Raw genomic sequence first — 22,731 nt, 5'->3', positions numbered from 1 at the left:
CGAAGGCGTTAATTAGTCACTGGCGTTTGGGACTGGCCGTTAGCTCGGGGCACGGACTCTGAGCACAAGCGCCATTCACTAGCAAGAAGCTGAAGAGGACAACCCACTACATCGTTCCAATCCTTTTCTACAGTAGATTTAGGAATCAAGGATAGTGGTTTCATGGGCCGTGTAATCTTGTCAGCATTCCCTTACTATGTAAATTAAAACGTTATAATGTGTAAGCGGGTCTAAACGAGGGCTTAGAAATAAGAAGACACACAGAGACAGCGTTGTCTCTGTCTGTGTGCTTCTTTCTACGTCCTTGTTCAGTCGCGCTCACACATTCTACCATGGATTGAAACCAACAAGACCGCGTATATGCTTTAAATTCACAAGGACGATGTAATGCGCGCACAGGCAAACATGAACACACATCGCACGATGAGCGCGGAAACTCGCTGTCAAAATGCTGGAGCGAGGAATGACGCGATCACCAGCGATCGAATTGACCTTCAGTTATCTCTCGCTTCAACGCGAACGAAACCTCGAGAACACAGCGTATACGAAGCTACCGGCAATACGCGCACTCTTCAAACATCGCAGATCGCTTTCGAGATGAGGCCCGCGCGGGCGTTCACTTCGGCCACGTCGCAGACGCTCGCAATCTACGGGTCTTGCACGGCCACGCTGTGGGCAGCTGCCTACGGAAAAGAATGCCCCTCCCCCCCCCCCTCTCGTCCTCTACTCAACTCCGGGCCGAGAGTGAGCCGCGTTCTACGGCTAACTCTCCCACGCTTTCGTTCTCACCTACAGCATACCGGACGCGCCGCCGATTTTATCGGCCTTGAAATTTATACGGAACCTCACGGCGTCGGCGACGGCAGAAATGCACCCGGATGGTCCATACAATTGATATTGCCGTAAAATAAACATAGTAGGGTCGTCAGGCACTTATTGTTCGCAAAGCAGCCACGACTAACACTGTTGGCTGCATGCATTCTGTAGCCAAATGCGCGCACCAGACTTTGAATCCTCGGGAGAGCACGCCGTACGTGATTCCCCATGTTGCTTGGTTTGTGACATCGTTTTCAATGGCGCTCGCCGCTGTTGTTGGCGCCGCATTCTCCGGTTCATGGCGCTCGCTTCCTGCTCGCCACGTTTATCTTCAGCTCTCCGCATTTGTACCTGGAGGCATTGACGCTGCTGCAACGGCAGCATTTATCTCCGAGCGTTGGCGTGGTCGGCCACGCCCTACAACTTACGAGCGGTACATTATGTAGAAATGCAACCTGTCGCCGGGGCGCTTTGTATCAGCTCCCTCCCCCCTCTCAAAGAAAAGGGCGGGAGGCAGATAAAACCTTGATCGTTGCAAAAATCCATTCCTCTCCTTGCAAGGGGTCGTTTTTTCACTTTCATTGCTTTAGTAAATTGGACTTTTCTGCATCTGATTAAACAATTTAAAAATTTCAACGAGCAACCACGGCAATCTAAATTTTTTGCAATGCTTAGACTGGCGCGCGGATGCTTTTTGCTCTAGCGCACCAGCAGCTTTGATAGTCTCATGACGAGAATTTGAATTCCTCACCGTCACTTCGAGTTACCAGAGCTGAAACTCGGCAGAAATTCTCTTTTTCTTCTTGGGTAAGAGATGATTTCTTCGGTGGGAATCAATATTTTAGTGTAAAGTAAGTTCATCTCGTGTTTTCATGGAATGCGCGACAAGTAAGAACATTAATGGATATTATTAGCATGTGTCCATCCGTTCACATTTATAGCATTGGTGCATTGGTTTGTGGCATCAAGTTCAAATATCCAGCCATACTGCTTCCGCAGGGCAAATTTCCCTTTCGCGAAGAGGATCTTGGACCCCTGAAACTCGGTTGTTAGGGCACGCTGACCACATGCAGTTGTGGTGAAATGTGGTGTAGTGAGGAAATGTAACATGCGCGTATTCATGGCGCGTAATGGCATGCTGGGAAGAAAAAATGAGCTGGACAACCCAACCCCGCCGTTGTCCTAGCTCTAGTTACCTGCCTGTTTGCACGCTTGCCTCTACACACAAGGAATTGCTGCCACATCGCTTTCTCATTCGTGGTTTATTTATTTCTGTGCTTAGTGTTGCATAATGGCCAATGAAATTTATTGGGGAATAGCTATGAACAATCAACAATGAAATGTGCAGTAGGGTAAAACTTCCATGTATTATACTTTATACGTCTGATCAAGTCAGCCTATATGTGCGTTTTTTTTTTTCGAGGCAGGTACAGAACTTCTCGGGAGAAACTGTTGATGGAGCCACTTCGGGTAGATCGGATCGCACATGTCACTATACATGACCATGAAGGCGTATACGGCTATATCTGTTATTTTCACATAGTTATTTGATGAATATTGCAATAGTTTGAAAATTGCTGAAAACATTTTTATAAATTCCTTATGAGCACATGCCTTTTAATTTATTCTTGGCAACAACGAAGAACTTAAGCACGCCTTTAGCTTTGACCACATTTGTCTAGTAAATGTACATTGTACCATCGTCTTCGACTGAACGTGGCTTACACGAACATTATCTGTACCGCATAGGACTTCCCACTAACTCATACTGTGATAACTGTCGCAACTCAGATACAATTGAGCACATATTACTAGAATGCCCCACGTACTGCGACGAGAGAGAATTTTCTGAGCACCAAATGGACATGATTTGCCACGAACCGTTAACGCTGCCGAGCATCTTAGGTCCAATGCCCGGCCCTTCAAAACAGCGACGGGGTTTGGATTTATTGTTCAAATACCTGACAGAAATTGGTGAAATAGGACAGCTTGAAAAATTGCATCCTTCCTATACAAAAGCCTAAATTTACCCGCCATGTCACCTGTAAATATTAGTATCAGGTCCACTCGGACATTTCATACTTATTTTTATCCTTTTTATCTCCCACTCTTTTGTGGAATCTTTTAATCCCATTCCCCATCTTTTTACAGAGTAGCATGCCAGCGGTTATATACGCGCCGGCAAAATTCTCTATTTTTCTAATAAAGAGCCCTCTCTCTGTTTCTCTCTCTCTCTCTCTCTCTCTGCTAGCTAATGCAGCTGTTCCGACTTGGCACCCTTTCGGTGTTCGCCTGCCGTGCCTACACCTGCGGAGAACTCTCTGTGGCAGTGAAGGGAAAGCTACGGGGGCGGAGCTTCTGGACACGTGCTACCGCGTCAAGTAGTCTGCCAGCGTATGACAGTGCTTTTGGTTGCTCGGGACAGACGCTGAATCGGCGCACCTTCCACGTCCGGCGCTTTCGCGTTTGCCCAGACACGGAAGAGAAAAGCCGCAGAATGAGTGAACTTTTACATTCAGTGGTGTTTTGCACTGTATACCTGCTGCTAATCAGGTGTGTTTGTTTTCTCTTCCCGAGCTTAAAGTAACGTGGATGAAAACACGTGACTCTTCTCAGAAGCGCTCCCTCCTGTACGCGTTTTGCCTCCCTAGCTCACCCTCGTGCGAGGATCCAACCCAGAATCCACGCATTTTAATCGGTCACTCGGAGACCAGCATTTCAGTACACCAGGAGCCTACAGATTGCAAGGTTGGAGGCGGAGTAGATGGGCAACCCAAAGCACCAAGACAATGAATACGGCAAATCACTTCTGCGAAAGCACGCAAGGGAAAGGAAGTTGTGAAAAGGAAACGAAACTGAAGGTCAAATATTCTGGTTTCCTATTCAGCTTCGTATTGCAATAAAATCGGATGTCAATTTTTCTCATTCTGCGTATATTGCAGCACCCGCTTAAGGTTCGTAATATCCGTGGCTTGCGGATGAGTAACACTACATTTCTTTGGTGGTAATGATTATAAAATCTATCTCATGTTTTGAAAAAATAAGGTACCACTGTGAGCATGCATATGAATTAGTCGCATATGTCCATAGATTAAATTTTCGTAGCAAAGATGCATTTTTCCCTGATATCAAGAATACATATCCAGTCTTGGTGCCTCCTTTCGTAAACAGATTTTTTTATTCATGACCAGGCCTTGCAGCCACGAACGAAGCAGCTGCGATAATAAGGCGCTCTGATGGTATGCAGTTATGCTGAAATGTCGTACAATTAGTAATTGTAATGTACGTGTCTTCATGACACCTAAACGCAGCCTTCAAAACATTGTAAGAGAAGAACAAGACGGACAATACAAACGCCGTTGTCCTCGTTCGACTTACGTGTCTGTTCGCACACCTGCCTTTACTTACAAAGAATCTCTGCCACGTTGCTCAATCACCCAGGGCACATTCATTTATAGTGGGTTAAAACATATTATACTTTATGCGCGTGATCTAGTAAGCCCACATTTTGTCTTTGAGCAATAGTTCTTATTCTACTTTCGCACTTTGAACAACCTTTCGTAAAACTAATGAGGCAGTCCGGCACGTCAACGGAGCCAACAACTCAGAGATTGGCTCCCGTAGGCCACGTTACACATCCTTCAAAGTGACTAGGGCTGTTCCAGTTGTTTTCGAAGGAATGTTTTACTAACATGAAAAAGTTTTCATAGCGACTGCAGAAATAATGATAATTTTTCCTTCTCAACACATGGTTTCTAATCTGTTGTCCGCAACAGCGAAGAAACCTAAGTGCGCCGTTAGAATTACACCCATTTATCTCGTGAACGTAGCACTCGCAGATGCCGATTTGCCTGCTTGGTATCGTTTCGGTAACTGCCATGGAGGTGCACATGAAATCGTGGAGAATTACATGAAAATCTGCAGCGAGATGACGGTCAACATTGAAGAAATAATAATTTACAAGCTGCCCAACAAAAACACTGAAACCAGCTAGGGCATGACAGATTAGACTATAGAAACAATAGATCAGGAGGTCTTCAGCGACGGTATGGAAACCAGCAGAGAACGCTACGAGCGCTGGTCCGACGAGCAATACGCAGTTAATATATGAGCCCCACGTTGGCTCGAGCCTGCACATCTGTAATAGTTCCCTGAGCAACTACGACGCCTCACAGTGTGCCGTTTTGACGTTGCTCCAGTAGCCACTTTCAGTGTCAAATCTCTCCCTAAAATTGCAGCGCTAGGAGATGGGATGTGTACACTATTTTTCTTCGTAATCCGTTCTTCGCCAAATATGTAGTTTTGGTTGTAACATGGCGAAGCATCAGCTCATGATGAAATTCAGAACTGATTGTAAACGGCAGTTTTACCGGTCGAGTGCGTCTGAATGAAGCAAAATCAAGAAACACTTAGAAGGGGAAACCTTATCTGATACCAAATGCAGCGAAATGGGAAGTCAGTTCTGAGGAAACGCGCAAATAAGTGGAAGTTCGGTCAAAGGTAAAACAAGTGACAGTGCATGGAATTTACGCAACGGTACTAAAAGATATCCAAACCCTCCGCGGCTTTCCCGGAAAGAAGCCTTCAAAGCTGAAGGGAAGTCAGAGCATAGAACCGTGAACCATCGCCTTTCCCATTTGGTCGCTGCACCATATAAACAAAGGAGGAGCCCGGCAGAATGCGATGACAGACCGAATTTATGGGCAAAATGTAGCTTCAAGATAGCGGATACGACAACTTCATTCGGGGAAAACGTGTAAAGTTAAGGAATTTTCATAAAAGAGAACGAACTGCAAAGACATCATTTTCGCTTCCTTTTCCGTTTCCTGTTACAAGAAAAGCAGACGCCAGTTTTACCTTTCTCCAAAAATTACAGCACCCGTTGAAGGTCCTTAAGATGAGTGCCATGGGGAGAAGTGTGGGTATCTACCACTCGCACCTTACCGCATTGGGAAGCACCAGTACAAATATTATGGAGAGAGAAGTGTCTAAAAGACTACCGAAAAAAGCTTTTTAGAAACAGTTTTCGCGAAATTTCACGCACAAATGCGACTAAACATAATCGTAAGCGCAAACTATTGATGTAATAACACTGTAGACCAGGAGTGTTACAGTCCACATTACTAGAACATTTGTGTAGTGGGAGCTATCAGTAACCGACACCGGTTTTAGAAGAAAAACATTATGTTAAGTCACGTGCACACGTTGGATGAAATAAACATCACCGTCACAATGGGATCATTGGCGGAGTGGTATTGCAGATTTGCCAACAGCGACCACCCCGTGAGACGATGTTGGCATCTCACGGGGTGGACTCCACAGTAAGGGTGTAACACCCACCGACGCTTCAACGCAGGCACCCTATAGTCACCGCTCTCAGCCGGTGCCTTGGTGCCGGCTTAATGAGAAGCAAAAAATAAAGATGCGCATTGCGTGTCCTCCAGGCGCAACTTACACATGTGCGGTGTCCTTCTGGAAGCATGCCACGTTGGACACACAACCTGCCACTTCACTCGCCGCCATCGCCTTTTTGAGGAAATAAATTGCAGGTCGACTGAACGGTTCATTGGCCGCCGTCGCATCCATCTACGAGGGTTTACTTAAGTATTCCTGCATCAGGTGTCGTCTCGCAACGTAGCAGCAATCCTCGTTCATGCTCTCCAGTTGCAGACGGAAATCCTCGCGAGAGTGGCAGACGACAGGCCGCTTGACAACGCCGGTCATTTGCATGAAGGCGTCCATGTCTCGAAACCAGCCTGACGGCCTCTCGAATCATGGCGGCTGTCTCTGCAGCACTAATCAACGACAGCCGGGTAGCCTGCTCCGGGAGTGCGCTGTGACGCGGATCTCGTTCCAGCGCTTGCGCCCAGGAGCTCCATCTAGGTTGCCAAAGTTCGTGAAATCAATATAAGCATAAGTGTGTGGCATCGATATCGATATATTGAAGTGTTGTGCCTTCGTATCACGCGGGCTACACACAGTGTTTAAGTCGACGTCTCCTCCGCTCTCTTCAATAACTGCTTTTCCTCCACTTTAGATTTTCAGTAGCCGCGCCAACAGGTGGCACTTACGCCATGATGCGGTCAATGGAACATGTAGCCTAAAGTTACTAGCGCCGATTGCGATAGCAAGTTAGTAGATAGCTAAACTGAGTAAGGATATTGGTTTTATGGGCAGTGTCAACTTGTAAGCATTAGCTTAATAACTAAATTAAATATGATATAATGTGTAAGCGCGACTGAGTGAGGACGAAGAAAGAAACACACACAGAGACAGCGCTGTCTTTGTGTCTGTGTTTCTTTCTACGTCCTCGTTCAGTCGCGCATGCATAGTTTCTCGTGGATTGAAACCAACAAGCGCGCCTACGTGTTTTAAAATTACAAGCACGGTGCCCAGCGCAGGCAGTAAACATGAATGCATCTCGCTCGATGGGCGCGAAAACTCGCTGTCAAAATGCCGAAGAGAGGAATCGCGGCAGGAGCAGCGATCAAATAGACCTTTGCGCATTTTCGCGCTTCAACGCGAGCGAAACGTCGAAAACGCAGCGCTTATGGAGCTGGTGTCATTACGCGTACTCTGCAAACATGGCAAATCGCTTTGAAGATGATGGCTGCGCGGACGCGAAGGGGTAGTCTCCGCTCCGAGGTCTTCGCGGCCTCCAATATCTTAGTGTACAGTAAGTTCATCTCGTGTTTTCATAGAATGCGGATCAGATAAGAACATTTTTGGGCATCGTTAGCATCTGCCACTCCGTTAACTTTCATAGCATAGGTCCATTGGTTCGTAACGTCAAGCAGAAATATCGAGCTATGCTGCTTCCTTTGGCCATATTTATTTTCAAGGTCAGATGCTTGGCGCCATCCGACTGAGGTATTAAAGGGGTTCTCTGATGGCATGCAGTTATGCTGAAATGTTGTGTAGTGAAGAAATGTAACTTGTGTCCATTCATGGCGCGTAAAGGCAGGCTTGCAAGAAGAAGGAGCTGGACAATATAAACGTCGTCGGCCTCGTTGTACTCGCTCTATTTACGTCCCTGATTGCACACCTGTCTTTACAGACAACAAATGGTTGCCGCGTAGCTCTCTCATTCCAGGTATATTTATTTCCCTGTTTAATGCTACATTATGGCCATTGAAATGTAGGGGGGAATGACTGAACAATTTGCAGTAGGGTAAAGCATATCGTTATTCTACTTTATACAACTAGAGAATTAAGCCTATGCTTTGTCTTCGAGCCATGATTATTTCTGTAATTTTGCATTTGTCGTCACGGCTGTCAAAGCGACTCTACTGCCAATGGAGCCAACATGTAATCGAAAGGCTGACACATGCCATTTTATGCGACGTTCCAAGTGAATATCGCTACATCAACAATGTTGAATAATTGCTTTGTTAACTTAACGAACTTTAACCATATACTGCGACATTCTTAAGAAACTTTGTAATCAGTAAATGTTTTTTGATCTAATGTGGCAGCAGCGAAGGAACATAAAGGCGCCTTTACCAGTGGCAACATTTATCCAGTAAACGTAGCACTCGCTAATTCGTTTATCCGGGCTTGGCAGCCTTTCCGTGTTTGATAGCCGGGACTAGAAACACTGAGACAGCCTGCGTTGAGTCAACACACCCTAGAGGGTTGGACGCCCTTACGGCGATCCCCAGTCCCAGGGTACAGCGACGAAACCTCAGGCGACGTTGGCTACCCGATGAGCATATAACCATCCTGTGCACAAAAACGCTATGGAATTCGTCGGAAACGCCACGAAAACCTCCAGGGAAATGGCTGAGAACACTAGAAAAATACAACACTTGCCTAGGCGTTTAATAGTCACCGGCGTTTGGGACCGAACCTTGGCTCAGGGCACGGACTCTCAACGCGAGCGCCATTAACGAGCAAAACGTTGAAGAGGACAACCCTCTACATCTTTCCCATCCTTATCTACAATAGCTTCAGGAATCGAGGATAGTGGTTTTTGGGGCCGCGTAATGTTGCAAGCATTCGCTTACACACTAAATTAAAAATCATATAATGTGTAAGCGGGTCTGAACGAGGGCTTAGAAATAAACGGACACACAGAGACAGCGCTTTCTCTGTCTGTATGCTTCTTTCTACGTCCTGGTTCAGTCGCGCTGGCACATTCTATCATGGATTGAAACCAACAAGCCCGCCTACATACTTTAAGTTAACAAAGACGATGTATTTGCGCGCACAGGCAAACATCAGCACACATCGCTCGATGAGCGCGGAAACTCACTGTCAAAATGCTGGAGCGAGGAATGACGCCATCACCAGCAATCGAATTGACCTTCGGTTAGCTCTCGCTTCAACGCGAACGAACCCTCGAGAACACAGCGTGTACGAAGCTACCGGCAATACCCGCACTCTTCAAACATCGCAGATCACTTCCATGATGAGGCCAGCGCGGGCGTTCACTTCGGTCATCTCGCAGACCCTCGCAATCTACAGGTCTTGCACGGCCACGCCGTGGAAGCCACCGACGGAAAAGAACGCCCCCCCCCCCTCCCCCCCCCTCCCGTCCTCTACTCAACACCGGGCCGAGAGTGAGCCGCGGTCGACGGCTAACTCTCGCACGCTTTCACTCTCACCCACAGCATACTGGACGCGCCGCCGATTTCATCGACCTTGAAATTTATACGGAACCTCACGGCGTCGGCGACGGCAGAAATGCACCCGGAGGGTCCATACAATTGATATTGCAGTAAAATGAACATTGTAGGGTCGTCATGCAGTTATTACTCGCAAAGCAGCAAGGAGTAACGCTGTTGGCTGCATGCATTCTGTAGCCAAATGCGCGTACCAGACTTTGAATTCTCGGGAGAGCACGCCGCACGTGATTTCCCATGTTGCTTGGTTTGGGGTATCGTTTTCAATGGCGCTCGCCGCTGTTGTTGGAGCCGCGTTCTCCGGCTCATCGTGCTCGCTTCCTGCTCGATAAATGCGAGACATTCAGCTCTAAGCAATTGTACCTTGAGGCACTGACCCTGCTTCAACGACAACATTTATCCCCGAGCGTTGGCGTGGTGGGCCCCGCGCTGCAACTTACGAGCGGAGCATTATGTAGAAGTGCAACCTATCGCAGGGGCTCTTTGTATCACCTTCCTCCCGCCTCCCAAAAGAAAGAGGGGAGGGAGGTAGATGAGACGTTGATCGTTTAAAAACTCCGTTCCTGGCCTTGCAAGGTGTAGTTTTTTTTAGAGCGCAGCTCTTTGGCGTCCGTTCCTGGGTTTCGCGTCGTCGTCGGCGTCGTCGTCGACGGCGTCGGCCTCGTAACCAGCTCGCCTCCGCCGCCGCGCATGCGCCGCTGCTCCGCCGCCGCGCATGCGCGCTGTCGGCTCTCCGGGCGAGGGAGGATGATGGAAGGGAGGAGGAGAGACTGTGGAGGAGGGCTGGCTACACAAATGGCTCTTTGGCGTCCGTTCCTGGGTTTCGCGTTGTCGTCGGCCTCATAACCAGCTCCGCCCCCCTTTCATCCCCCCAGCGCTAGCAGCGACCGACTGATACCGCTTTCGTGAGTCCGCTACCGCACTCACGAAAGACGTCGTGCACTTCCTGCAACTCGCATTAACCGTCCATCGATCCACACCGATGTTATTAGTGGGGGACTTTAATGTTGACATAAAGACAAACAGCAATTTCCTAACACTTATGCGGGAGAACATCCCGTTCCTCTCGCTCGTAACGCGTCCCACGGCTGTGACAACCTCGCGAGGCACTTGTATAGATCTCGTCTTTGAGAATCAAGCATTGGTGTACCAAGTCGAACATATATCAGTCTATTTCTCCGACCACAAAGCTTCCTTCATGACTGTCAAGAACTGTTAATGGAGTCTTTGTTAAAGGAATACGTGTGAAAAATAAAAAAAAATTCTGTGATAGCGCATACATGTGTTGCTCGATTTCTTTGCCTCAATCTATCGAAAAGGTGAAACAGCTTATTTGCTGCGCTCAAATTTCGCATTAGGAAGTAACGTAATCGTCGGTAATTTTTACTTTCAGTGATTTAGTAACTTCACCTTTTCTGCATTTGATTAACAAAATGAAAAACATCAACGAGAAACCGCGGCAATTTAAATTCTTTTGCAAAGCTTAGACTGCCGCGCGGATGCTTCTTGCGGTTTGCCCAGCAGAAGTTTTGACAGTCACATGACGAGACTTCGAATTCCTCGCCGTCACTTCGAGTTGTCACAGCACGAAACTCCGCAGAAAGTCTCTTTTTTTCTTTTCGGATAAAACTTGATTTCTTGGGTGGTAATCAAAATCTTACTGTGAATTAAGTTCATCTCGAGTTTTCAAAAAATGCGGTACCGATATCAACATTAATGGGTGTTATTAGCATCTGTCCATACGTTAACTTTCCTAGCATAGCTCCACTGGATCGTGACATCTCGAATAAATATACAGCCACGCTGCTTCCGTTGGTCAAATTTATTTTCCAGGAGAGGATCTCGGAGCCACGAAACTGGGATATTAGGGCGCTCTGATGACATGCAGTTTTGCTGAGATGTTGTGTAGTGAGGAAATGTAACATGCGTGTAATTATGGCGCGTAATGGCAAGCATGCAAGTAGAATGAGCTGGACAACACGAACGCCGTTGTCCTCGGTCAATTTACGTCCCTGTTTGCACACCTGCCATCACAGACAACAAATCCCTGCCACATCGTTTTCTCATTCCAGGTATATTTAATTGTGTGTGCAATGTTACGTAATGGCCAATAAAATTTACTGGGGAATAGCCCTTAACAACCAACAACTATGAAATCTGCAGTAGGTTAAAACTCATATTTACTGTTCTTGATACGTGTGATCAAGCAAGCCTGCACGTAGTTTTCGGGGCATCAGTTATTTTGTACTCGAGGTTTGGTACCTACCATAGCGAGCTACACTGTTGATGGAGCCAGCTTCCAATAGATCGGCTCGCACATGTAGCTACATAAGGCCTTCAAAGTGTATATAGCTAGATCCGGATTTTCGGAAATATAATTTATGAACACAACAACCTCTTGAGAAATGCTGCAAAGCTCATGATAAACTTTTTTACCAGCAGATGCCTTTTAATACAGTGTCTGCATCAACGAAGGACTTTAAGATTAAGGTGCACGTAAAGAACCCCAGGTGGACGAAATTTCCAGAGTCCTCCACTACGGCGTGCCGTATATACATAAAGTAGTTTTGGCACGTAAAACCCCGTATTTTAATGTTATTAACGAAGGACTTTAGCGCGCCATTAGCTTTGGCCACGTTTATCTAGCAAACGTAGCGCTGCCTAATGCGGGTGTTCCGGCTTGGCACGCTTTCGGAGTTTGCCTGCCGTGCCTACATTCGTGGGCAACTCCGTGTGGCAGTTGAGGAAAAGCTACGGGGGCGCAGCTTCTGCACTCGTGTTACCGCGGCAAGTAGTCCGCCAGCGTTTGACGGTGCTTTCGGTTGCTCGGGACAGACGCTTAATCGACGCACCTTCCACTTGCGGCGGTTTCGCGTTTGCCCAGACGCGGATGGGAAAAGCCGCAAGATAGGAAAACTTTTACATTCGGTGGCCTGTTTTGTCCTGTGTAACGGCTGCTAATCAGATGCCTACGTTTCCTCTTCTGTTGCTTAAACTAACGTGAGTGAAAACACGGCATTCTTTTCAGGATCGCTCCCTCCTGTGCGCGCTTCATTAGCTTTCCCTTCATTAGACAGGTTTAGTTTAGCGTACGCTACACCACTGCGTACGCTACTGAATAGCGGGCCGTCACTGCGCATGCGTCAATGCGTGGTTTGCAGAGTTTGCGTGAAACATGGCGGCGGTCCTGGCTACCCGCTTCGAATCGAATTAGGCGTTGCTTTTTTGTAAAATGCGCTTCGTTCGTACAATAGACTACAAATGGCTTTCGCTTAGTCTCAGGCCGCTTCGGCGACATAGTATTATGGATAACCTTGTGTTTTTTTCGAGATAGCTTCTAGTTTCGAAGGAATCGAAGCCTAACGAAAGAAATGGATGTTTGGATGGATTTTATGCGCGTCGCCTTTCGAACGGGGCGGTGAGTTGCGCCACCAAGCTCTTGCTATTATAGTGCTTGGTGTCCTACCTCAATGTTCGAGAAACATTAGAGATGTCATCGCCACCTATTGCTACAGTCGTGAGATAACCGCAACGAAGGCATATGGCCTCTGAGCTCTGAAGACTTCGCACACCAAATAAAACTGTAAAAAAACGTGTCCTGCATAGTGTGCGCTATACAATAGCATATCGCGTACGGTATAGTTGCGTATGCTAAAGTAAATCTGTCTATTATCATAGAATGTTTCTGCCAGCACAGAAACACTGAGACAGCCCGGGTTGGGTCAACACCTTCTAGAGGGTTGGCCGCCCTTGCGTCGATTCGCCACTCACACGCTACTGGGACAAACCGGATGTGTTGCTTGCGCGCTGGCTAGCCGCATGTCTGAGGCAACGTTAGCTACTCGATGAGCAAATAACTATTCTGTACACAAAAACCTTATCGAATCGCAGAAGATCAGATGAAAATCACAGGGAAATTTCTGACACCACTATAGAAAAAAAAGGGTATGCGCAGGTCGCCGTCAAAAACATTGAAACCGAAAGGAACGTCAGAGATTACACTATACAAACAATAAATGAAGAGGTTCTCAGTGACGTGATGGAAACCGGCAGACGGCGTTATGAGCGTTGGACCGATGAGCTATACGGAGTTCATAATCAGCCCAACGTTGGCTCGAGCCTGTTTGATAAAGCAACCGCGATGCCTCGCAGTTTGCCGCTTCCAACTTACTCCACTGCCCACTATCAGCTTCAAATCATTCTCGATGGACAAAACGCTGCAACAGGGAATGCATGGCCTACTTCTCTTTTAGTAAGTTGTCCTTCGCCAATTGTGTGAATCTCGTTGTATCATAGCAACGCAACAACAGCTTATGGTGACAGTCAGAACAGATTTTAAACGCCAGTTTTACTGGCTGAACGCGTCTGAATGGAGCGAACCCATGAGACAGTTCAGAGGGAAGCGCACGAAGCTTTAGGGGAAGCCTTTTGATATCATACGTCGCAAGATGGAAAGGTAATGATGCGGAAACTCGTAAAGAGTTGAATGTTACATCAACGGTAAAAAAAGGAGAGCGATACTTCTGTAGAAAATAAAGAATTTGAAGCCATTGCCCTCAGTACCCCCTCCCGTTTCCTGAATAAAAGAAAGGGGGTAGGGGAGACCACTGTCATCACAATGTTCAGTGCTTTTCTCCATAGGGGCACTTTGTTTTTTTTTTGCTAGGTTTCCAAATCGTCACGTGTGCTTTCGACGTAAAGATTTGTTTTCCTCCAAGCACGGCAGCCACTTTCTCGCCGCTGCCGCCGATGGAGCCTCAATTGCGTCGCAGTCGCCACGCGGAATCCTTCTCTTGGAACATAAAAGAAGGTTGAGCCTTAACTTTTAAGATCAAAAGATTTAACTAAATAGTCATCACTAATAACAGAGCATGCGCTTTGAAAGCATGGCAAATGGGAAAGCACATAAAGCGGCGGTCCAGCGCTCAAACAAGCTGAGTCCGTGCCAGTTGGTGAAAGTTATCACTGTGCTCTCACCACGTGTGGCTTTGCATCCACTTATTTCGTCGTGACTTGAATGAGACATTGTAACAGATGCCATTGGCTCGGAATTTGATATTTTTCCAATAAGAACACAGGAGAAAAGAAAATTGCGGCTGCTGCATCCAAACAATGGCTACATCTCGACGAATAATAAAACGTTCCTCGTTCGAACATTTCGTTCCTTTCCTCGGGAGGTATCCTGTGTCGTTTTGGTTGCCTTATTTATTAGGCCAGTGCTGCCCTCGATTAAGAAATTATTAAACCTCAACGAGCAACTGTGGCAATTGGAAATGTTCTGGCAATGGGTAGACAGGTGTTCGCGCTTGTCTGCCAGCACCCGACATTGCCTCATGACGAGACCATCGATTCTTAAGGCTGCGGCTTGGACTTTGGTTACGTGCGCTTGAGCGCCAAGGGTCCACTTACCTTCACATTGAGTTACATGAGCTGAAGCACGGAAGAAATTTTTTCTTCGTGTAAGACTAGATTTTTTGGTGGTAATTATTTTGATATAAAATCCATCTCGAGTTTTAACAAAATAAGGTACCATTGTGACCATGTGTAGGAATGAGTCGCATCTGTCCATAGTGGATTCGTCCTTGACATCAAGAATAAATATCCGAACTTGGTGCTTTCTTTCGTAAACTTTTTTTTCTATGCTTAGACCTTGGAGCCATGAAATAAGCAGCTGATGTATTAGGGCGCTCTGAAGGCCTGCAGTTCATGAAATGTCGAACAATTAGTAACAGTAACATACCCATGTTCATGACACTTAAAGGCGGGCTCCAAAACATGGCAACAAAAGAAAAAGACGGACAACACCTTTGTCTTTGTTGTCCTCGTTCGAATTACGTCGCTGTTTTCACTCCTGCCTTTAATTATGAGGAATCCCTGCCACATTGCTCCAGCATTTAGAGTACATTTATTTATACTTTTTTAAAACATATATTTTGTTTGCGTGATCTAGCAAGCCAACATGTTCTCTTTGAGGTATAGTTATCATTATAATTTTTCATTTTGATACAATATTTCTATTCACCATTCCTTCCCTCACCGCCAATGGAGCCAAGAATTAATGGATTGGCTCCCACACGCCACGTTACACATCCTTCAAAGTGAATATGGCGGCTCCCTTTGTTTTTGAATGCATGTTCTACTACCATAACAAGCTTTTGAGAGCGACTACACAAATAATGAGAAATTTTTGTTCTCAGCACATGCCTTTTAATTTATTGTCTGCAACAGCAAAGAAACCTAAGTGCGACATTACAAGTACACATGCTTATCTAGTGAACGTAGCACTCGCTTATGCGGCTATCCCTTCTTAACATCCTTTCGGTAACTGCCATGAAGATCCGTATGAAATAGTCGAAAATTCCATGCAAATCTGCAGCGAGATGATGGTCAAACTTCTAGAAAAAATCATTGAGAACAGAGGGAGAGAAAGGCAAAGGGAAGACAGGGAGGTGACAGGGAGAAAGACAGAAGGTGCCCAACAGAAACACTGAAACCGGCTAGAATATGACATATTAGGCTATAGAAACAATAGATGAGGAGTTCGTCAGCGACGGGATGGAAACCAGCAGAGAACGTTACGAGCGCTGGAACGACGGGCAGCACGTAATTTATATAGGATCCCAACGTTAGTAAGCTCGAGCCTTGACATCGTGATGGTTCCCTAAGCAACCATGACGCCTCACATTTTGCCGTTTTCGCGTTGCACCAGTGATCACTATCAGCGTGAAATCCTTCTCCAAAATTACAACGCTAGGTCAAGGGATGTATAGACAAATTTTTTTTTCCTAAATCGTCTTTCGCCAATTATGTGGTTTTCGGTGTAACGTGGCAACGCATCTCCTTACGGCGAAAGTGAGAACACATTGCGAATGCCAGTTTTACCGGTCGACTGCGTCTGAATGAAGCGAACTCAAGAAACACTTAGAACGGGAAACCTTTTGATATCGAACGCCGCCTATGGCCAGTCAGTTCTGAGGAAACCCACAAAGATGTGAAAGTTTCGTCAAAGAAAAATAAAAGTGGCACTACATTGACTTTAGTGCAAATCTATTAAAAAATATGGAGACCCCCAGCGGCTTTCTCGGAAAGAGGCCTTGAATGTTGAAGCGAAGTTTGCCTTGATCTGAGGAGAGAACCATCAACCAACCCCTTTCCGAATCGGTCGCTCTACCATTTCAGCAAGCAGGAGTCTAGCAGATTGCAAGGCGAGGCCGAATTGATTGGCAACCTGAAGATCCGAGACACCGAATACAACTCAATTCGGGGGAAAAGTGCAAAGAAAGGAATCTTCATAAAATAGGACCTGAAAAACCATAAAAAACCTGAAGTGGGAAGTGTTTATTTTAAACTGAACTAATCGTTCGGATAAAATAGTCGTAAGCTAAATCAGGACAGGAGAAAGAAAATAAGTCATCCCATAGCGTTTGCCCAATTTCATCACGAAAGCGCGAAAGAGAGTTTAAATTTACAACTCTATAATATATACCAGAAGCAGCCTCTCTGAGTGTGCAGCGAGATTGGTGTACAATAAAATATATAGGTAGGTGATCACTGATAGCGGTACAAATAGTACCAGAAAGTACGGAATTGAAGGGAAAGTTTGTTATGAACAGTCCTATTAAGGTTCCACTCGAGTCAGTAATACGAGTAGGGGTGTTAACAGCATTCGATTAACAGTGCGAATCAAGAAGTGCCGAAAGATCCTTTTGCCCATCAGTGCTCGCCAACACATCAATATTCAAGTCGCCTCCCAACATGAGTCTATACCCATTGTCATTAACAAAGGAAAATATGTTATCTGCAAACTATAAAATTGTTTATGATGCCATCGGGTGGTCTGTATACTGCAACACACAGACAGTTTTCTACTTTAAGATATACAATTTCCATACCATCCGTGCATTGAGACCACTCGTTGAGCCATTCGTACCTCATCTCTTGTTTAACATACATACATACGCCATCCTCTGTCCTTAATTTGCTATTTAATTAAGCTGGAATGTAACCTGCGATATTAAAAACGTCCGAGTCATCATGGTACCTAGTTTCTGTTAGCATAACTATGGAGAAATTAAATTTAGACTCAATTGGGCGTCGAAATTGATTGACGGATAGCTGCCACTGAAGTTGCCACCGGCGGCCCTTATCGTTTTCGTCAGGTCAAAATACTGCGCATGGAACTGGAGGAGGGAGGCAAAACCAGACATGAAGGGGGGGGGGGGGGGCTGTACGAAGGCAAAACAGCGCAACAATTTCTCTCCCTTGAAATTGGGAACACGACCCGCCAAATTGCATAATTCGACTATTTAGGGTTGATTTGTCGGTGGATTTGTCTGATATGCTTGATTATGACATCCGGTGCTTTAGCGGCCTTGTTCATTTCGCCTTGTCGGCCTTTATTAGCCAAAATGTTTCGACAAATCTATATTTCTCTAAACGCATGAACACTAAAAAAAGAAACAAATTAAAATATATTCTGCTGGTTTAGCTGCCAAACACACGACATGATTACTGGCACGCCGTAGTAGGGTACTCCGCATTAATTTCGACCCACCTGCGGTTCTTTAACGTGCACCCACTACATCGTAAAGGCAGCGATTTTATCCTCCACACTTGGAGGCAGCACGTTGAAGACTCTTAGAACTTTTATGCGAAGCATATTAACGTAGGTTTCGGGCCTTCGCGCGATGCCCGGCGGTGGCCACCATTGACCTTCAAGTGACCTTCAAGTAGGTCACGTGACATGACGTCACGTGATGACGTCACACCGGCTGCAGATGGGGCCTCATATCGCGCCGTCGGGCGCCTCCCGGCGGAGGCCACCATTGACCCTGAAGTGAGATCACATGATGTGACGTCACGTGATGACGTCACACCGGCTGCAGATGGGGCCTCATATCGCGCCGTCGGACGTCGCCCGGCGGAGGCCTCCACGCTTCGGTTCGCGCCGTCGCGCGCGACGCGGCGGCGGCGCCACCATCGCTGCATCACGTGATTTGTGACGTCACGCCAGGGATGAAGCGGCGCGCGCCCGCCGTCGCGTCAGTCTCTGTGCCCGCAACCGCGCCAGCGTCTTTGCGCCGGGCGTGTATGCGGTCAAGATGCCTCCAAACGCTAAGGATCTGGGCTTATCAAGGTTAAGCCCAGTGGATGCGAAGCATCCACTGGGCTTAACCTTGATAAGCCTCCAATTTTTATAACCGCTCCTAGTTTCAGTGATTTCGGCTCTCGCGGCGTCGGTGGTCAAATCGAAACGCGGCAAGATAGGGCAAGCGACTCCGCGCCACCGCCTTGCTCCAAGAAAATTCTTCAAGATGATTTTTTTCCGCCTCTAGACGTCAGCGTCCGTGGCGTATTATGATTACAATGTGGTGCTTCGGTCCTAGTGGTCCTCTCATCCAATGCTGTGGTCGCACAGTTTTATTTATGTTTATTTATTGAGTTATAGAAACGCAAAATTTGATGGAAATGATTAGCTTCCGAAGCCACAAAACCGTTGAAAGCATTAAGGAAGAAGTTTACGGATATCCATGTACTAATCATCATTCCGGGGTACAATTCTGGACATTCTGGTCAAACTCCGCCATATTGTTAAATTCTATAATGATTCCATTTTTGAGACGTAAGCAGACAAGCCGTAGCAGCCCTCTTAGCCAATGACAGCTAACCAGAGTGCAAATTTGACAACGAAGGATTCGACAATGTCAAGAACTTCTGGCTGAACTATCCGGTTTTTATATTAGCTAGCGACAGAGTTGCTTCTAGTAATTTCAAAACGGTAGTTTTCCCACGTAAAATCCTAGAGTTCAATTTAACTGTTCTTGTGACTATTGCACGAAACTCTTGTCACTACAGGGCGCACCCTTTCGGACAATTTTAGGAAAGATCGTCCCCGTTCAGACTGAGCGCCCTCTAGAATACATTCAGGCCTGCTCGACCTTCCTGCCGTGGCCTATGACGTCACTCAATTTTGACCAACACCTCCCGTCGCGCGGGCGTGTCCCCAGTATGGCCACGCGGTTCGAGAGACCATGATTACTAAGCCTCACGAATACCTCGAGGGGCATGCTGGCGTTTCTGTTGGCGGCCGGAGACGACGTCTTTTCTTTTTCTGCATCTGTGAACCGCTTCGTCGCTATGTGAAGTGTTGTATTCTTCGAATGTTCGCGTTAGCTGCACGCCTACAAACTCTAACAGTGTGGCGCTGACGCATTCCACACTGTCCCGGCAACTACAAGGGACCGAAGTTTCGAAATGTTTTTTTTTTTTTTCGTTCCCAAAGGATGGGCCAAAGAGTGACGCTGGAGCCTATCGTTCGTGCAGCTGACATCGAGATCCGCGTTCTCTCCGTCATCCGAAGGTACGAGTAAGTCTTCGCTGCTTCCATTTAGATTGCTTTAGAAAACACCGCGTCCACCATGTGCTCGGTTCTCGCTACAAAACAATGATTTCGTATATGCTTTTGATTTACTATATCGTAAGGCCTTGATATCGCGTTGTGGGTTCATTTCTGTTTTGAATCCTTCTTTCTGACTGCGATTCTTTGCTGTCGCTTTTTGGTCTTCCCGTAATGAGGGCGCTGGAGGTCGCTGAAAGATGGCGCACATGTTTTGAGTGTTGTCGTTCTTTTTGTAGATCCACTTGGACACATCGTCAGTTGACGCGCACGCTCGAAGTAATAGGCACGGTGTGCTCGAATGTATTTGCTGACCAGTTCTTCGTCGAGGAAGTTCGATGACGCAAGTACAAAGACGTATCGGGTAGTTAGCTGGCACTCGTTCGCTCCGATTGCTGCCGGCGCCGCCGGCGATTTCCTTGTTCTTCCTTTGTTTCGGGGACCAAGTTCGCCCATTAAACTCGTAAGCGCTCGTTCACCGAGTTTGTGTCCTTGCGCCGAGCGATAATGTTTAACAATTGTGGGCCGGTAAAAAGTGCTCACCGGAGAAAAATAAAGTACTCGTGTGAATACATATCGTTATCACTAAGGTCGGCTGAAAAAAGACACGTCCGTTCGTCGAATGATTAAAAGTGCTATAAAGTTTCTAAACAGGGATAAGATGCCTCAGAAAGGCTGGACAACGTTTCGATAGGAGGACCTATCTTCGTCAAAAAGATAGGTCCTCCTATCGAAACGTTGGCCAGCCTTTCTGAGGCATCTTATCCCTGTTTACAAACTTTACACCACAGTGTGCTATTCCATCCGTCAGCCCCTTTCTTGTTTTGAAGCGCTATAAAAAGCAAGATTATGTTTGAAGGAGACAGCCTTCCTTCCCACGTCAAAGTAGGACATGTCCGCCATCCAGTACGACCATTCGTACCGAAGCCCCTCCAGTGTTTCAAATGTTGCAAGATTGGCCACGTGAAGGGTGTCTGCGTGAACAGTGTAGTGTGCCCGCGGTGCTCTGAGTCCCATTCAGAAGACGCCTGCAGCACACATGTTCTAAAGTGCCCGAACTGCAGTGGTCCTCACAAGGCCTCATCAAAGGATTGCCCGCGGATGCGGAAGGAATTCACGATTCTAAAACGCATGGTGCGCGACAATTCGACGCATCGAGAGGCTGCTACCGCTGTTCGGCGACGTCGGCATCGACACCGAAAACGTTCAAGAAATTCCGCAACTGAAGATAGGTACACGCCAGCTACAGTCAGAAGAGCTGCCGCATCTCCGCACTGCGCCACCAAGACAGATACAAGGAAAGCGAACAAAGAGGAGAGCCTCGCCCGTCCTGAAGAATGGCCTGAGCTACCGAGGGCACACCTCCCTGCTAAGATACCTCAAAACGCACCGGCTTCAACGGCTTCTGCCACTGTTGAAGCGACGCTGGCTGATGATCTCCAGGTCATCAACATTCTGCGGTCGCTCATGAGTGCCATTCGCGGTATACTTACCAACATGAAGTATTCGTCTGCGCAAAGCGCACTACAGGTGCTGGACACTTTGAGTCCAGTACTTGCAGCTCTTGGTTAAAATCATGGCTCTCCAGAAGCCGTCGTTTCGTGACGAAGTCCGAAACGCGTCGACATTTCAGTGGAACGCCAGAGGACTGAAGTCACGCATGTCGGACTTTCGACAGTTTGTGTTAACGAATAAGTTCCCAGTCATCGTCATCTGCGAGCCCCTATCAGATAACATCAGACTGTCCGGGTATGAATGTTTCATGTCCGCCACTCACGGAGAATGCAGCAAGATCATCGTATTCATGCGACGTGATCTTACGTATGTCCATCACCCAGTGTCGCCTGACCAAGAAAACCAATACGTCTGTCTGACAGTGAGGAAAGGCAAGCTCACTTTCACATTAATTGGAGCCTACATATCGCCCTCAAGTCGGTTGGACTGCGAGAGATTACGGCGAATCACCACAGCGACTCCGCAGCCTTTGGTGATTACTGGAGATTTTAATGCCCACCACCATCTCTGGGGAAGTTCTAAGATAAACTCGAGAGGCAGAAGATTAGTGTCATTTGCCTCCGAACAAGAACTATGCTTGTTAAATGATGGAAGCCCCACCTTTCTACGTGGAACTGCCTACTGTAGCTGCCTGGACCTGACCTTTGTTTCACGCTCCTTCACTAGAAAGGTCAGGTGGTTTCCGGATATTGAAACGCGGGGAAGTGACCACCTACCCACTTATCTTAGGGTTGAAAGGTTGACGGACTCCAGGTTAGCCGCCGTCACACAATGCATCGACTGGCCAATGTTCAAGTCAATTGTCGAAGACGGCTGTCGTGATGACTTGGCCACTAGCCTAGAGGACATCATAAAAGGTGCCCTAGAGGCTGCGAAACATTCACTTCCGAGAACGTCCACACGCACCGAATACGACATTGAGCTAGAGAAGCTTCGTGCAATTCGTCGTCGTGCAGAGCGAAGATACAGGCGCACGAAGTCTGTAAATGACTTGAGGTTGGCCAGAAGAACTCAAAAGAAAATTCAGCGTCGCATGGACAAACTTGCATCACAAAGATGGAAATCATTCTGCGAATCTTTGGATCCACGAAAACCATTGTCTCACATATGGAGAACTGTTCGTGGTCTCCGTGGAACCCCTCAGCAGCGCCACCCTTTTAAGTCTTTGGCCCTTCACCAACAATGCAGCGAGATTGACGTAGCGGAAGCTTTCTGCAGGAGGATTGCTGGCGAAACTAGTTGCGCTGGAACATCGACGCTCCGCCACTCACCGATTTCACGCGACTCCTGCATGGATAGTCCTTTCTCCATGGACGAGCTCGAAGCTGCACTGGCCTTGTGCAAGCGTTCATCTTCACCAGGCCCCGACGGTATAACCTA

General features: G+C 47.0%; 1 protein-coding gene across 1 annotated transcript in view; it reads left to right on the top strand.

Annotated features, from left to right (window-relative positions):
• Positions 1–22,731, top strand: part of LOC139049297 (uncharacterized) — a 384,277-nt gene that overhangs the window by 254,761 nt on the left and 106,785 nt on the right. Inside the window, exon 3 of the mRNA XM_070524675.1 lies at positions 19,723–19,800. The gene's annotated coding sequence lies outside the window, so the exon portion shown is untranslated. The remainder of the gene's footprint in view (positions 1–19,722; positions 19,801–22,731) is intronic.

This window comes from Dermacentor albipictus, chromosome 8, assembly GCF_038994185.2.
Source record: "Dermacentor albipictus isolate Rhodes 1998 colony chromosome 8, USDA_Dalb.pri_finalv2, whole genome shotgun sequence".
NCBI classification, from domain to species: Eukaryota; Metazoa; Arthropoda; class Arachnida; order Ixodida; family Ixodidae; genus Dermacentor; species Dermacentor albipictus.
The sequence above is the reverse complement of the archived record's forward strand: the minus strand, read 5'-3'. Positions and strand labels throughout refer to the sequence as shown.